Raw genomic sequence first — 17,248 nt, 5'->3', positions numbered from 1 at the left:
TACAAGGGTAAGGTTCCCGGAGTCTACGACAACTGGGAGGAGTGTCGGAGACAGGTTCACCATTTCAGCGGTAACAGTTACAAAGGGTACACCACTAGGGCGGAGGCGGAAGTTAGATACGCGTGCTATCTAGCGGGAGAGAGGAGGGAGCGTTGGAGGAACCGGATGAAGACCAGTTTCATCGCGATTATGCTCATCGTGATGACCACATCTCTTTTCTATGTGATGGTAGTTTAGATGATCGATATCGACTTGTAATGTGAAGACAAACTCGCTACTCGCGGTTTTGAGACTTGTAATGTTCTAACTTTGTTCGGTATTTTAAATTCGGAGACTAATATGTTGAATTGTATTCGCAGACTAATCTTCTATTGTATTCGATGAATCTGCTGTTGCTGTGTGGTGCTAGCTATATTCTGTCCAATAATATATTTTTTAACCTGTGAAAATATCAGAAAAGAAAAAAATCCCTAATATTCATACTAGTGGCGCACCACCACATAGTGCACCATTAGTAAGCTAGAGCACACTAATGGCGCATCATCCACCAATGCGCCATTAGTATGCCAAAGCACATCGATAAATATGGCCCCCTGGGAGGCATACTAATGGCACACCATGGGCTATACTAATGGCGCACTGCATGCATGGTGCGCCATTAGTATACCAGATACTAATGGTGCACCACAGGTGCGCCATTAGTAAAAAATACTAATGCCGTGATACTAGTGGCGCACCTGTAGTGCGCCATTAGTAGGCAAAATAGGTGCGCCACTAGTAGGCCTTTTCCTAGTAGTAATCATTTGAAGTTTGGATTGCCTGTTTCTCTTTACATAGAAAACCGTCATTTGTAGAATGCTCTTTTGCTTCATTTATATTTGTTAGAGCGTGGGCATATCTTTTGTAGAAAGAATTAAACTCTCTTGCTTCACTTATATCTATTTAGAGAGATGACGGGAATTGGTCATTCACATGGTTAGTCATAAAATCCTACATAAAACTTGTAGATCACTGAATATGATATGTTTGATTCCTTGCAATAGTTTTGCGATATAAAGATGGTGATATTAGAGTCATGCTAGTGGGTAGTTGTGGATTAGTAGAAATACTCGTGTTGAGGTTTGTGATTCCCGTAGCATGCACGTACGGTGAACCGTTACGTAACAAAGTCGGAGCATGAGGTATTTATTGATTGTCTTCCTTATGAGTGGCGGTCGGGGACGAGCGATGGTCTTTTCCTACCAATCTATCCCCCTAGGGGCATGCGTAGTAGTACTTTGCTTCGAGGGCTAATAAAATTTTGCAATAAGTATGTGAGTTCTTTATGACTAATGTCGAGTCCATGGATTATACGCACTCTCACCCTTCCATCATTGCTAGCCTCTCTAGTATCGCGCAACTTTCACCGATACCATAAACCCACCATATACCTTCCTCAAAACAGCCACCATACCTACCTATCATGGCATTTCCATAGCCATTCCGAGATATATTGCCATGCAACTTCCATCATCATCATCATATACATGACTTGAGCATTCATTGTCATATTGCTTTGCATGATCGTAAGATAGCTAGCATGATGTTTTCATGGCTTGTCCATTTTTTGATGTCATTGCTACGCTAGATCATTGCACATCCCGGTACACCGCCGGAGGCATTCCTATAGAGTCACATCTTTGTTCTAGTATCGAGTTGTAATATTGAGTTGTAAGTAAATAAAAGTGTGATGGTCATCATTATTAGAGCATTGCCCCAAGAAAAAAAGGAGAGGCCAAAGAAGCCTAAATAAAAAAAGGGGGCCAAAGAAGCCCACACACAAAAAAGAAAAAAAGGAAAGGGGGCAATATTACTATCCTTTTACCACACTTGTGCTTCAAAGTAGCACCATGTTCTTCATATCGAGAGTCTCTTGATTTATCACTTTCATATACTAGTGGGAATTCTCATTATAGAACTTGGCTTGTATATTCCAACGATGGGCTTCCTCAAATGCCCTAGGTCTTCATGAGCAAGCAAGTTGGATGCACACCCACTTAGTTTTAGTTTGAGCTTTCATATACTTATAACTCTAGTGCATCCGTTGCATGGCAATCCCTACTCACTCACATTGATATCTATTGATGGGCATCTCCATAGCCCGTTGATACGCCTAGTTGATGTGAGATTATCTTCTCCTTTTTGTCTTCTCCACAACCACCATTCTATTCCACCTATAGTGCTATGTCCATGGCTCACGCTCATGTATTGCGTGAGGGTTGAAAATGCTGAAGCGCGTTAAAAAGTATGAACCAATTGCTCGGCTTGTCATCGGGGTTGTGCATGATGTGAATATTTTGTGTGGTGAAGATGGAGCATAGCCAGACTATATGATTTTCTAGGGATAGCTTTCTTTGGCCTTGTTATTTTGAAAAGACATGATTGCTTTATTAGTGGGCTTGAAGTATTATTGTTTTTATGTCAAATGATAGACTATTGCTTTGAATCACTCGTGTCTTAATATTCAAGCCATGATTAGATATGTGATCAAGATTATGCTAGGTAGCATTCCACATCAAAAATTATCTTTTTTATCATTTAACTACTTGAGGATGAGCAGGAATTAAGCTTGGGGATGCTGATACGTCTCCGTTGTATCTATAATTTTTTATTGCTCCATGCCAATATTATTCAACTTCCATATACTTTTGGCAACTTTTTATACTATTATTGGGACTAACATATTGATCTAGTGCCCAGTGCCAGTTCCTGTCTGTTGCATGTTTTTGGTTTCACAGAATATCCATATCAAACGGAATCCAAACGGGATAAAAACGGACGAAGAAGTATTTTGGAATATTTGTGATTTTTGGTAAGAAAATCAACGCGAGATGGTGCCCGAGGTTGCCACGAGGGTGGGGCCCACAGCCACTACAGGCAGGCGCACCCCCACCCTTGTGGGCCACCCGTAAGGCGGTTGATGCTCTACTTTGGCCGCAAGAAAGCTAATTCTAGGAAAAAGATCTAGGCGAAGGTTTCAATCCAATCGGAGTTATGGATCTCTGGATATAAAAGAAACGGTGAAAGGGGAGCAGAACAGAACGCAGAAACAGAGAGAGACAGATCCAATCTCGGAGGGGCTCTCGCCCCTCCCACGCCATGGAGGCCAAGTACCAGAGGGGAAACCCTTCTCCCATCTAGGGAGGAGGTCAAGGAAGAAGAATACGAAGGGGGCCCCTCTCCCCTTCTCTTCCGGTGGCGCCGGAACGCTGCCGTGGCCATCATCATCATCACAGCGATCTACTCCAACACCTCCGCCATCTTCACCAACATCTCCATCACCTTCCCCCCTCTATCTACAGAGGTCCACTCTCCCGCAACCCGTTGTACCCTCTACTTGAACATGGTGCTTTCTGCTTCATATTATTATCCAATGATGTGTTGCCATCCTATGATGTCTGAGTAGATTTTTCTTGTCCTATCGGTGGTTGATGAATTGCTATGATTGATTTAATTTGCTTGTGGTTATGTTGCTGTCCTTTGGTGCTCATCATATGAGAGCGCGCGTGGATCACACCATAGGGTTAGTTGTATGTTGATAGGACTATGTATTGGAGGGCAAGAGTGACAGAAGCTTGAACCTAGCATAGAAATTGATGCATACGGGATTGAAGGGGTACCAATTTATCTTAATGCTATGGTTGGTTTTACCTTAATGAACGTTAGTAGTTGCGGATGCTTGCTAACAGTTCCAATCATAAGTGCATAGAATTCCAAGTCAGGGATAATATGCTAGCAGTGGCCTCTCCCACATAATACTTGCTATCGATCTAGTAAAGTAGTCAATTGCTTAGGGACAATTTCGCAACTCCTACCACCACTTTTCCACACCCGCTATATTTACTTTATTGCTTCTTTACTTACAACAGCCCCTACTTTTTATTTACTTGCCCTTCATTATCTTGCAAACCTATCCAACAACACCTACAAAGTACTTCTAGTTTCATACTTGTTCTGGGTAAAGCGAACATCAAGCGTGCGTAGAGTTGTATCAGTGGTCGATAGAACTTGAGGGAATATTTGTTCTGCCTTTAGCTCCTCGTTGGGTTTGACACTCTTACTTATCGAAAACTGTTGCGATCCCCTATACTTGTGGGTTATCAGTAGCATTATAAAATGATCCCTCACTAAATTTCAAGGTATAAGTGTTCTCCCTGAGTATGCACCGTTGCTACAGTTCGTCGTGCCGAGACACCACGTGATGATCGGGTGTGATAAGCTCTACGTTCACATACAACGGGTGCAAGCCAGTTTTGCACATGCAGAATACTCGGGTTAAACTTGACGAGCCTAGCATATGCATATATGGCCTCAGAACACTGAGACCGAAAGGTCGAGCATGAATCATATAGTAGATATGATCAACATAGTGATGTTCACCATTGAAAACTAATCCATCTCATGTGATGATTGGACATGGTTTAGTTGATATGGATCACTGATCATTTAGATGACTAGAGGGACGTCTATCTAAGTGGGAGTTCTTAAGTAATATGATTAATTGAACTTTAATTTATCATGAACTTAGTCCTGATAGTTTTTGCATATCTATGTTGTAGATCAATAGCTCGCGTATAGCTCCCCTGTTTTATTTTTGATATGTTCCTAGAGAAAAATAAGTTGAAAGATGATAGTAGCAATGATGCGGACTAAGCCCGTGATCTGAGGATTATCCTCATTGCTGCATAGAAGAATTATGTCCTTGATGCACCGCTAGGTGACGGACCTATTGCAGGAGCAGATGCAGACGTTATGAACATTTGGCAAGCTCGGTATGATGACTACTTGATAGTTTAGTGTGCCATGCTTTACGGCTTAGAACCGGGACTTCAAAAGCGTTTTGAACGCCATGGAGCATATAAGATGTTCCAAGAGATGAAATTGGTATTTCAGACTCATGCCCAAGTCGAGAGGTATGAGACCTCTGACAAGTACTTTGCCTACAAGATGGAGGAGAATAGCTCAACCAGTGAGCATGTGCTTAGAATGTCTGAGTACTACAATCGCTTGAATCAAGTGGGAGTTAATCTTCCAGATAAGATAGTGATTGACAGAGTTCTCTAGTCACTATCACCAAGTTACTGGAACTTCGTGATGAACTATAATATGCAAGGGATAACGAAAACGATTCCCGAGCTCTTCGTGATGCTGAAATCGACAAAGGTAGAAATCAAGAAAAGCATAAAATGTTGATGGTTGACAAGACCACTAGTTTCAAGTAAAAGGTCAAGGGAAAGAAAGGGAACTTCAAGAAGAATGGCAAGCAAGTTTCCACTCCCATGAATAAGCCCAAAGCTAGACCCAAGCATGAAACTGAGTGCTTCTGATGCAAAGGAAATGGTCACTGGAAGCGGAACTGCCCCAAATACTTGGCGGATAAGAAGGATGGCAAAGTGAACAAAATTATATATGATATACATGTTATTGATGTGTACTCCCTCCGGCCGCGAATAAGTGTACTTCTAAATTTTGTTCTAAGTCAAAGATTTCAAAATTTGACCAACTTCATAGAAAGGAGTAGTAACATATATGACATCAAATTGGTATATTATGAAAGTACATTTCAAAACGGATATGTTGATATTAATTTCGTGTCATAAATGTTGCTACTTTTTCCTGTAAAGCTGGTCACAATTTTAAATCTTTGACTTAGGACAAAAGCTAGAAGTACACTTATTCGTGGACGGTGGGAGTACTTTACTAGTGTTCATAGTAGCCCCTGGGTATTTGATACCGGTTCAGTTGCTATGATTAGTAACTCAAAACATGAGTTACAAAATGAACAAAGACTAGTTGAGGGCGAGGTGAGGATGTGTGTTTGAAATGATTCCAAAGGTTGATAAGATCACCATCACACACTCCCTTTACCTTTGGGATTAGTGTGAACCTAAAATAAATGTTATTTGTTGTTTGCGTTGAGCATAATATGATTGGATCATGTTTATTGCAATACGGTTATTCATTTAAGTCAAAGAATAATTGTTATTCTATTTACATGAATAAAATCTTCTGTGGTCATACACCCAAGGTGAATGGTTTATTGAATCTCGATCATAGTGGTACACATATTCATGATATTGATGTCAAAATATGCAAAGTTGATAATGATAGTGCAACATACTAGTGGCACTACCGTTTAGGTCATATTGGTGTAAAGCGCATGAAGAAACTCCATGCGGATGGACTTTTGGAATCACTTGATTATGAATCCTTTGATGCTTGTGAACCATGCCTCATGGGTAAGATGACTAAGATTCTGTTTTCCAGAACAATGGAGAGAGCCACTGACTTATTGGAAATAATACATACCGATGTATGCGGTCCAATGACTGTTGAGGCTCGCGGCGGGTATCCTTATTTTCTGACCTTCATAGATGATTTAAGTAGATATGGGTATATCTACTTGATGAAACATAAGTTTGAAACATTTGAAAAGTTTGAAGAATTTCAGAGTGAAGTGGAAAATCATCATAACAAGAAAATAAAGTTTCTACGATCTGATCATGGAGGCGAATATTTGAGTTATGAGTTTGGTCTTCATTTGAAACAATGTGAAATAGTTTCGCAACTCACACCACCTGGAACACCACAACATAATGGTGTGTCCGCATGTCGTAACCGTACATTATTAGATATGGTGCGATATATGATGTCTCTTACCGATTTACCACTATTTTTTGGGGTTATGCATTAGAGACAACTTCATTCACGTTAAATAGGGCACCATCTAAAAATCCGTTGAGACGACACCATATGAACTATGTTTAACAAGAAACCTAAGTTGTCCTTTCTTAAAGTTTGGGGTTGCGATGCTTACGTGAAAAACTTTCAGCCTGATAAGCTCAAACCCAAATTGGAGAAGTGCGTCTTCATAGGATACCCAAAAAAACTGTTGGGTACACCTTCTATCACAGATCTAAAGGCAAGATCTTTTTTGCTAAGAATGGATCCTTTCTAGAGAAGGAGTTTCTCTTGATAGAAGTGAGTGGGAGGAAAGTAGAACTTGATGAGGTAATTGTACCTACTCCCTTATTGGAAAGTAGTTCATCACAAAAATCAGTTCCAGTGATTCCTACACCAATTAGTGAGGAAGTTAATGATGATGATCGTGAAACTTCAGATCAAGTTACTACCGAACCTCATAGGTCAACCAGAGTACAATCCGCACTAGAGTGGTACGGTAATCCTGTTCTAGAAGTCATGTTACTAGACCATGATGAACCTATGAACTATGAGGAAGCGATGATGAGCCCATATTCCGACAGATGCCTTGAGGTCATGAAATTTGAGATAGAATCCATGTATGAGAACAAAGTGTGGACTTTGGTGGACTTGCCCGATGATTGGCAAGCCATTGAGGATAAATGGATCTTCAAGAGGAAGACGGACGCTGATAGTAGTGTTACTATCTACAAAGCTCGACTTGTAGCGAAGTTTTTTTTTGACAAGTTCAAGGGGTTGACTACGATGAGACCTTCTCACCCATAGCGATGCTTAAGTCTGTCAGAATCAGGTTAGCAATTGCCACATTTTATGAAATCTGGAAAATGGATGTCAAAACTGCATTCCTTAATGGATTTCTTAAAGAAGAGTTGTATATGATACAACAAGAGGGTTTTGTCAATCCTAAAGTTACTAACAAAGTGTGCAAGCTCCAGCGATCCATCTATGGATTGGTGCAAGCATCTTAGAGTTGGAATATACGCTTTGATGAGTTGATCAAAGCATATAGTTTTATACAGACTTGCAGTGAAGCATGTATTTACAAGAAAGTGAGTGGGAGCACTACAACATTTTTTATAAGTATATGTGAATGACATATTGTTGATCGGAAATAATGTAGAATTTTCTGGAAAGCATAAAGGAGTGTTTGAAAGGAGTTTTTCAAAGAAAGACCTCGGTGAAGCTGCTTACATGTTGAGCATCAAGATCTATAGAGATAGATCAAGACGCTTGATAAGATTTTTCAATGAGTACATACCTTGACAAGGTTTTTGAAGTAGTTCAAAATGGAACAGTCAAAGAAGGAGTTCTTGCCTGTATTGCAAGGTGTAAAGTTGAGTAAGACTCAAAACACGACCACGACAGAAAATAAAAAGAGACTTAAAGTCATTCTCTATGCCTCAGCCATAGGTTCTATAAAGTATGTTATGCTATGTACCAAACCTATTGTGTACCTTGCCATGAGTTTGGCAAGGGGGTATGATATTGATCCAGGAGTGGATCACTTGACAGCGGTCAAAAATTATCATTAGAAGACTAAGGAGATATTTCTCGGTTATGGAGGTGATAAAGAGTTCATCGTAAAGAGTTACGCTGATGCAAGCTTTTACACCGATCCGGATGACTTTGAGTCTCAATCTGGATACATATTGAAAGTGGGAGCAATTAGCTAGAGTAGCTCCATGCAGAGCATTGTAGACATAGAAAACTTGCAAAATACATATGGCTCTGAATGTGACAAACCCATTGACTAAGCTTCTCTCACAAGAAAAACATGATCACACCTTAGTACTCTTTGGGTGTTAATCACATAGTGATGTGAACTATTTTATTGACTCTAGTAAAACCCTTTTGGTATTAGTCACATGGCGATGTGAACTAATCACATGGTGATGTGAACTATGGGTGTTAAATCACATGGTGATGTCAACTAGATTATTAACTCTAGTAAAACCCTTTGGGTATTAGTCACATGGCGATGTGAACTAATCACATGGTGATGTGAACTATTGTGTTAAATCACATGGCGATGTGAACTAGATTATTGACTTTAGTGAAAGTGGGAGACTGAAGGAAATATGCCCCAGAGGCAATAATAAAGTTGTTATTTATATTTCTTTATAATAAATGTTTATTATTCATTCTAGAATTGTATTAACCGGAAACTTAGTACATGCATGAATACATAGACAAAACAGAGTGTCCCTAGTATGCCTCTACTTGACTAGCTCGTTAATCAAAGATGGTTATGTTTCCTTACCATAGACATGTGTTTTCATTCGATTAACGGGATCACATCATTAGAGAATTATGTGATTGACTTGAGCCATCCGTTAGATTAGCACGATGATCATTTAGTTTGTTGCTATTGCTTTCTCCATAACTTATACATGTTCCTATGACTATGAGATCATGCAACTCCCGAATACCGGAGGAACACTTAGTGTGCTTTGAAATGTCACAACGTAACTGGGTGACTATAAAGATGCTATACAAGTGTCTCCGATGGTGTTTGTTGAGTTGGCATAGATCGAGATTAGGATTTGTCACTCCTTGCATCGGAGAGGTATTTCTGGGCCCTCTCGGTAATGCACATCACTATGAGCCTTGCAAGCAATGTGACTAATGAGTTAGTTGCGGGATGATGCATTACCGAATGAGTAAACATTCTTGCCGGTAACGAGATTGAACTAGGTATGATGATACCGACGATCGAATCTCGGGCAAGTAACATACCGATGACAAAGGGAACAACATACGTTGTTATGCGGTTTGACCGATAAAGATCATCGTAGAATACGTAGGAGCCAATATTAGCATCCAGGTGCCGGTATTGGTTATTGACCGGAGATGTGTCTTGGTCATGTCTACATATTTCTCGAACCGGTAGGGTCCGCACGCTTAACGTTCGATGATGATTTGTATTATGAGTTATGTGACTTGATGACCGGAGTTTGTTCAGAGTCCCGGATGAGATTACGTACGCGACGAGGAGTCTCGAAATAGTCGAGGGCTAAAGATTCATATATTGGAAGGTTTCTTTTGGACATCGAAATGGTTCTGAGTGGTTCGGGCATTTTTCCAGAGTACCAGGAGGTTACCGAAACCCCCCGGGAGAAGTATTGGGCCTATTGGGCCTTATTGGAGGAGAGGAGAGAGGCCACGTGAGAGGGTTGCCCCCCTTGCCCAAACCGCATTGGACTAGGGGAGGGGCCATCCCCCCTCTTTCCTTCTCCCTCTCTCTCCCTTCCCTTTCCCTTTGATGGAAGAAAGGAAAGGGGGGGCGAATCCTACTTGGACTAGGAGTCCAAGTAGGACTCCCCCCTTGGCGCGCCCTACCTGGACGGCCTCCTATCTCCCTTCCTCCTTTATATACGTGGCCAGGGGCACCCCAATAGCATGATAGACAATCTCTTAGCCGTGAGCGGTGCCCCCTCCACAGTTACACACCTCGGTCATATCCTCGTAGTGCTTAGGCGAAGCCCTGCGCCGGTAACTTCATCATCACCATCACCACACCGTCGTGCTGACGGAACTCTCCCTCGGCCTCAACTGGATCAAGAGCACGAGGGGTGTCATCGAGCTGAACATGTGCTGAACGCGGAGGTGCCGTACGTTCGGTGCTTGGATCGGTTGGATCGCGAAGACGTTCGACTACATCAACCGCGTTACTAAACGCTTCTACTTTAAATCAATGAGGGTAGTGGACACACTCTCCCAGCTCGTTGCTATGCTTCTCCTAGATAGATCTTGTGTGATCGTAGGAATTTTTTTGAAATACTACATTCCCCAACAGTTCGATCTGAAGTTTACTTCGGGGAAGATCATGCGACTGAAGAGCATGCATTATGTTCCCTCCATCAATAAAAATCTTGTTAGCGGATCTCTTCTATGTAGAGATGGCTATAAGCTTGTCTTTGAGTTGAACAAATTTGTAGTATCTAAGTTTGGAACCTTTTTTGGTAAAGGCTATGAGTCAGGAGGCATGTTTCGTTTATCCTTATCAGATGTTTGCAATAAAGTTGTTAATCATGTTTGCAACAATAGTGAATCAAATGTGTGGCATTAACGTCTTTGTCATGTTAACTTTGGTTGCATGTTGCGACTAGCGAAGTTGAACTTAATCCCTAGTTTCACCACGGTCAAGGCATCTAAGTGTCAAGTGTGTGTGCAAGCTAAGCAACCTCGTAAGTCTCACGTGACTACGGAAACGAGAAATCTTGCACCACTAGAACGCATACATTCAGATCTATGTGAAATGAATGGTGTTTTGACAAAAGGTGGAAAGAAATATTTCATGACATTAATTGACGACTCCACTAGGTACTGCCGTGTGTATCTTCTGAAATCTAAGGATGAGGCTTATAAATTTTTTAAGATCTATAAAGCTGAAGTGGAAAACCAACTTCATCGGAAAATCAAGAGGCTTAGGTCCACCCGTGGTGGAGAGTAATTTTCAAATGAATTTGATGCTTTTTGTGCGGAACATGGTATAATCCATGAGAGGATGCCTCCCTATTCACCTCAGTCAAATGGGGTAGCCGAAAGAAAGAACCGCACTCTAACTAATTTGGTTAACGTCATGTTAGACACACCAGGTCTATCCAAGGCATGGCGTGGGGAGGCGATATTGACTGCGTGTCATTTCCTAAATTGATTTCCCACAAAGAACAAAGAGATAACTCCATTTGAGGAATGGGAGAACAAAAGATTAAAGCTCTCTTATGTACGAACTTGGGGTTGTTTGGCGAAAGTCAATGTGCCAATTCCAAAGAAGCGCAAGCTTGGACCAAAGACCGTGGATTGTGTTTTCCTGGGATATGCTTTTCCTAGCATTGGTTATAGATTCTTGGTTGTAAAATCTAAGGTACCTGACATGAATGTCAGGATGATCATCGAGTCGAATGATCTGACTTTCTTTGAAGGTATCTTTTCCATGAAGGATATGGCTACCTCATCTAATCAGTAGATGCCTGGTTCATCGAATCAGGAACCAGTTACAATTATCGAACCTGCCATTTCGATGGAACACTTTGAAAGTCATGTGAAGGAGAACAATGAAGTTCCTACTAGGAGCAAGAGACAGAGGACTGCAAAGACCTTTGGTGATGATTTGCTTGTGTATCTCATAGATGACACTCCCAGTTCTATTTTAGAGGCCTATGCATCTGAAGATGCTGACTACTGGAAGGAAGCGGTTCATAGTGAGATGGATTCCATCTTGGTGAATGAAACTTGTGATATGTGGGTGGACCGGTGCTTGGGTACTTTCCTTACTTGGACAAGCATCCCACTTATGATTAACCTCTATTGCAAGCATCCGCAACTACAACAAAAGTATTAAGGTAAACCTAACCATAGCATGAAACATATGGATCCAAATCAGCCCCTTACGAAGCAATGCATAAACTAGGGTTTAAGCTTCTATCACTCTAGCAACCCATCATCTACTTATTACTTCCCAATACCTTCCTCTAGGCCCAAATAATGGTGAAGTGTTATGTAGTCGACGTTCACATAACCCCACTAGAGGAGAGACAACATACATGTAACATCCCAAATTTTCAATTTGGAATGTTATACACTAGATCATCATTGCATATCATATTTTATTTGCTTTTGGTTTTGATCCTAGAAATTCTACGCAACTCAAGGACCCACGGAGAGAGTTGGGGATTTCGTTATTTCCATATTTGAGTTTTCTCAAATTTTGAGAATAGGATCATTTGATTTTAATTATTTTATCATCAATTATTTCTATTACAAAAATATGAGAGAGGGAATAAAATAACTTTCCCAAAATAAAGAAAAACTGAGGATTTAATAATAAAACCAAATAAGATTTATTTCGGAGTTTTTCGTTATTTTATTTGAATTTAGGAAAAATGTGCGTTTTTCAAAATTTCATTTAGGCCCCAAATAAATGTTCACCTGGTGCGGCTTGATTTTAGAAGCCCGGGAAAATATATTTCGGGATTTTGGAGTCCGTTTAGTATTTCTTTTATTTGTTTTTCTGCGCAGAATAATTTAAAAAAACGAACCGACCTACGGGACGTGTTAGGCCCACACTCCTCCGGGGCCGGCCTTTAAAAGCCGGGGCACCCGACCCCGCAGCCCACCGAGCCGCCCCACTGCCCGAACCCTAGCGCCGCCGTCGCCGCTGTCGCCGCTGCCGACCGCTGCCGTCGCCGCTGTCGCCGCTGCCGACCGCTGCCGTCGCCGCTTCCGATCGCTGCCGTCGCCGTTGCCGGTAGATTTTTTTTTAGACACCGGTTTTTTTTCCGAAAAACCGTTCGGTTTTTCCGATGGTTTTGTCGTTTTTTTAGTTTCGGTTTTCTTAAATAGATCGGTTTTCTGATTTATTTAATTAGCGAGCGTTCGTCCGTTCGTTCGTTGTAGCGAACATTCGTCATTTTTCTTTTTCTTGGATTAAATCCGTGATTTTTCTGATCGCGATTCCTGATCCGATTTTCGTTTTAGTATAACTTTTTGCTCGTTTATCGGAATCAGGCGATTCAAGCGCCTGGAGTTTCGTCTCGAAACCCTCTATCCGTTTAACCAACTTAAACAAGTTTTTGCCACTTTAAAATTGCCCTAGATCCAGAATAGTAAATGAAGCCTCTTTCTTTTGCCGTTTAACTTTTGTTGCTTCGTTTGATTTGATTCTTTTTGCAAACCGGAGTTCTTAAGTTGAACCTTCTGGTTAGATCTCTTATTTGAGTTTTACCCGTGCATTAGATGAATGCTTATTGTATGCTTGTTTGTTTGTCTGCGATAGAATACCCGGAGTGCGCCGCCTGCTACTTCGAATCTCTAGGTTTCGCGGATCATCAGCAAGGCAAGTAACACTTTGATCATACCTCCTACTACCTAGTTTTATTGCATTAGATCAATCCTCAAACATTGCATGATTAGGATCTAATTAAATTGTGGGATGGGAAGTAGTTGAGGTAGTACCTATTACCTGTTTATTATCAAACCCTTGGGAGTTACTTCTATGTTTGCCTATTGTGCCATGCTATGCTAGTAGACGTGGATTGGGTGAGTGATATCCATGACGGATGTGAGTTTGTTAACTAATGGTTTATCTAAGGTGGTAACTTAAACACACATCTGGGTGGATTGAGGTACCTGGGTATTCCAGGATTGCCTTTTTTTTGTGGACCGCCACCCAGGCCCAAAGGGATCATGAGATTTTTCATACTAGAAACTTTCGTGTGCAGCCACAAGCTATTATGGGCTATAGCATAGTTGATTAAGTCGTGCGAACTCTTACAGGGTAGACTAGAAGATGTAGGGGAAAGTAGGTGTAACGGTCTATCCATCGTAAGGTGCTAGCGCTTCTGAAAGACTGTGTCTCGGTCATCCGTCTTCTCAAACACCATGTAGTGCGAGAAACCAAACGGAGGCGGTCGAGTCTTGTGGGGAAAAGTGCGCAAACCTCTGCAGAGTGTATAAACTAATCATGATTAGCCGTGTCCCCGGTTATGGACATCTTGAGTATCTAGTACTTGGATTATCATGTGAATCTCAACATGTTACTCTAAAATTTAATTTTGTTGGGTTTTGTTTAATGATGATGCTTAATTGGGATTGAGGATGCTGTCAACCATTCTCAATGTTTAACAACTACCATGATAGTTAAATAAAATTTATTCCTTTGCAGTAGGGAAAAATTGGCTTTACGCAAAACTGTAACCATAGAGCTTTCCACCAGCCAAATATGCATATAGTATAGCTGTTTCATTCCATTACTCTCTATGTGTTACCTTGCCAGCATATTCCATGTGCTGACCCGTTTCGAGCTGCAACGTTAATGTTGCAGACTTTTTAGACGATGATTAAGGAGTTTTTTCATGTCGTGGTTCTATACTCAATGATGCCGTTGGAGTTCATGGACTCACTTATCTTCCAAGCCTTCCACTGTTATCGTTATTAGATGGACTTAAGCCATGTTTATTGTAGTAAGTTCTCTATTGAGACACTCGATGTAATAAGTGTGTGATTGCTACTCTATTATAAATCCTTCAAGTACTGTGTGGTGTCAGCATTACTGATCTAGGGATGACACCTGAGCACAGAGATCAGACCGTTTGAGGTCTGGTCGCTACAGAGATGGTATCAGAGCACACGCTGACTGTAGGACACGACCACTAAGCTAAAAGACCTAGATCACTATTCACTCTCTTCTCTTCTGACCTCTCATCTTTTCTACTCTTTAGGATGGCGGATGCAAGGAACAAGTTCACGCAACCGGATGAAGATACACCCTTTGGACGCCACTTGAAGGAAGTCACTAGATACCTGAACATAGGAGTACCAAGCTTCGTCGGAACCTACAACGCCACTTTACCTGAAGAGGAGCGCTGGATGATTCAAGTTCAAGTTCCAGGAAGGACGTTCATGCCAGTCACTGAACCCATAGAGTTTTCTTTTGATGCACCAACTTTTGATGCAGCTCACATTGCCATGGGACGCATTGGAGAAGTCTACCGCAATGATCTCAAGGATACTATCTACCAGATTTGTGGGCGCCGAGATGAGCACTGGGAGATGATCAGCACCAGAAAGGATAGATCAATTGCAGCTTTTATCCAGGAATTAAACCAGCACATTCGACGACAGGAGAACCAGATGTGCGTCGACATGATAGACCTGAAGAAGGCTAAGACAAGAATCAAGGAACTGGAGGAAGAACTCAAGGCTACACATGAAGATTATGAAGAAGAAATTGAAGTATTGGTGGAGAAGAATGACGATCTGATCAAGAAGATCGGAATATTTATGGGAGGCCCTACACCAGTAGATGAAGACGAAGAACCCAAGGAGATTCGCCCGGAAGACTACATCATCATCGACGACACCGACTCGGACCCAGATAATAGCAATGATGACTATGTTGATGAAGACGGAGCAGATATCATGGAGTCTGCAACTGAAGAATATTTCTAGTAGACCACCTCATCAGTAGTAGTAGTCCACCATGTAAATACAGTAGTCCGAGCACTTTTGCGATAGTTAGATCGATTCTATGCCCTTGTTTGATTGAATGAAGTGAATTGTTTGCTTTTGCCTCATGTGCATATGGGTAGTGTTTTCTCTTTAGACCCCCTCTATTCTTAAATCTCATCTTTTCTAAACCCTCAGATGCCTCCGAGATGTGACCCCGGATTTACCTTTCCACCAGAGCCCAGTTGATCCAGCAGCAGAACACATTGATGCAGTTGCTAGTCCAGAATCAGAATCAGGGGAACAACAACAACAGCCCACCACCACCACCACCTGTTGATCACTTAGCCCGTTTTCTTAGGCTGAATCCACCGGTGTTTTCCAGTAGCAGATTATTGGCTCCACAAGATAGCTAGAGAGTTGACCACAGTAGGATGCACAGATGCGGAGAAGGTGAAGTTTGCCGCACATCAGCTTGAAGGACCCGCAGCATCATGGTGGGAGAATCTCACAGCCACTTTCCCTGTCGACACTGTCACGTGGGACCAGTTCCAGCAGGCTTTTCATACTGCCCATGTTTCAACAGGAGCTATGGCCATGAAGAAGCGTGAGTTTCGCAACTTGCGCCAAGGAGGACGGACAGTTGGCCAGTCTGTGGAGGACTTTAGTAAATTAGCATGTTATGCCCCAGATGACGTTGCTACAGATGCAGCTAAGCAGGAGAAGTTTCTGGAAGGACTGAATGATGAGTTGAGCATGCAGTTGATGATAGCAACCTTCAACAACTACCAGGAGTTGGTAGATCGTGCTCTTATGATTGAAGGCAAGCAGCAGCAAATTGAGAACCGCAAGAGGAAATATGGACAAGGAAAGTACAATTCTGGAGCTCAGCAAAAGCCACGTTTTACCCCTAGATTGGGAGGACATTTTCGGCATACCCATGGAGGAGGTAGCTCGCACAATCACAGCGGCACCAAGAATGGTAATGGTAATGGAGGAAGCAACGCCAGAACCGTACCAACCCATCAACCCCAGCCAAGAAAGACCTGAGCCAAGTCACTTGCTTTAAGTGCCAGAAGACCGGACATTATGCCAATGAATGTCCTGAAGGCCAGAATGGCAATGGAAGCTCTGGGAAGAAGCCGAACCCTTTCAACAGGGGACAGGTGAACCACGTTAACGTGGAGGAGGTTGAAGAGCAGCCAGATGCAGTCATCGGTAAGTTTTTGGTTAAGTCATTGACTGCACTCGTTCTTTTTGATACTGGTGCATCGCATTCATACATACACTACTGGAATCAGCTACTTTGCCATCTGCCAACTCTTTGCCGTCGGCTAGCAGACGGCAAAGAAGCTCCTTGCCATCAGCTACCGAAAAGCGGACGACAAAGAAATGGCAGATGGTAAAACAGGCCTTTGCCATCAGCCGGCTCTTTGCCGTCACCCCGACGCCACGTCCCGACACCCCGACCCCGACCCCCGACACCACGACCCCGACCCCCAACACCCCGACCCCGACATGCCACCCCGACACCCCG

This window comes from Triticum dicoccoides, chromosome 1A (assembly GCF_002162155.2).
Source record: "Triticum dicoccoides isolate Atlit2015 ecotype Zavitan chromosome 1A, WEW_v2.0, whole genome shotgun sequence".
NCBI lineage: Eukaryota > Viridiplantae > Streptophyta > Magnoliopsida > Poales > Poaceae > Triticum > Triticum dicoccoides.
Note: the sequence above shows the minus strand (reverse complement) of the source record.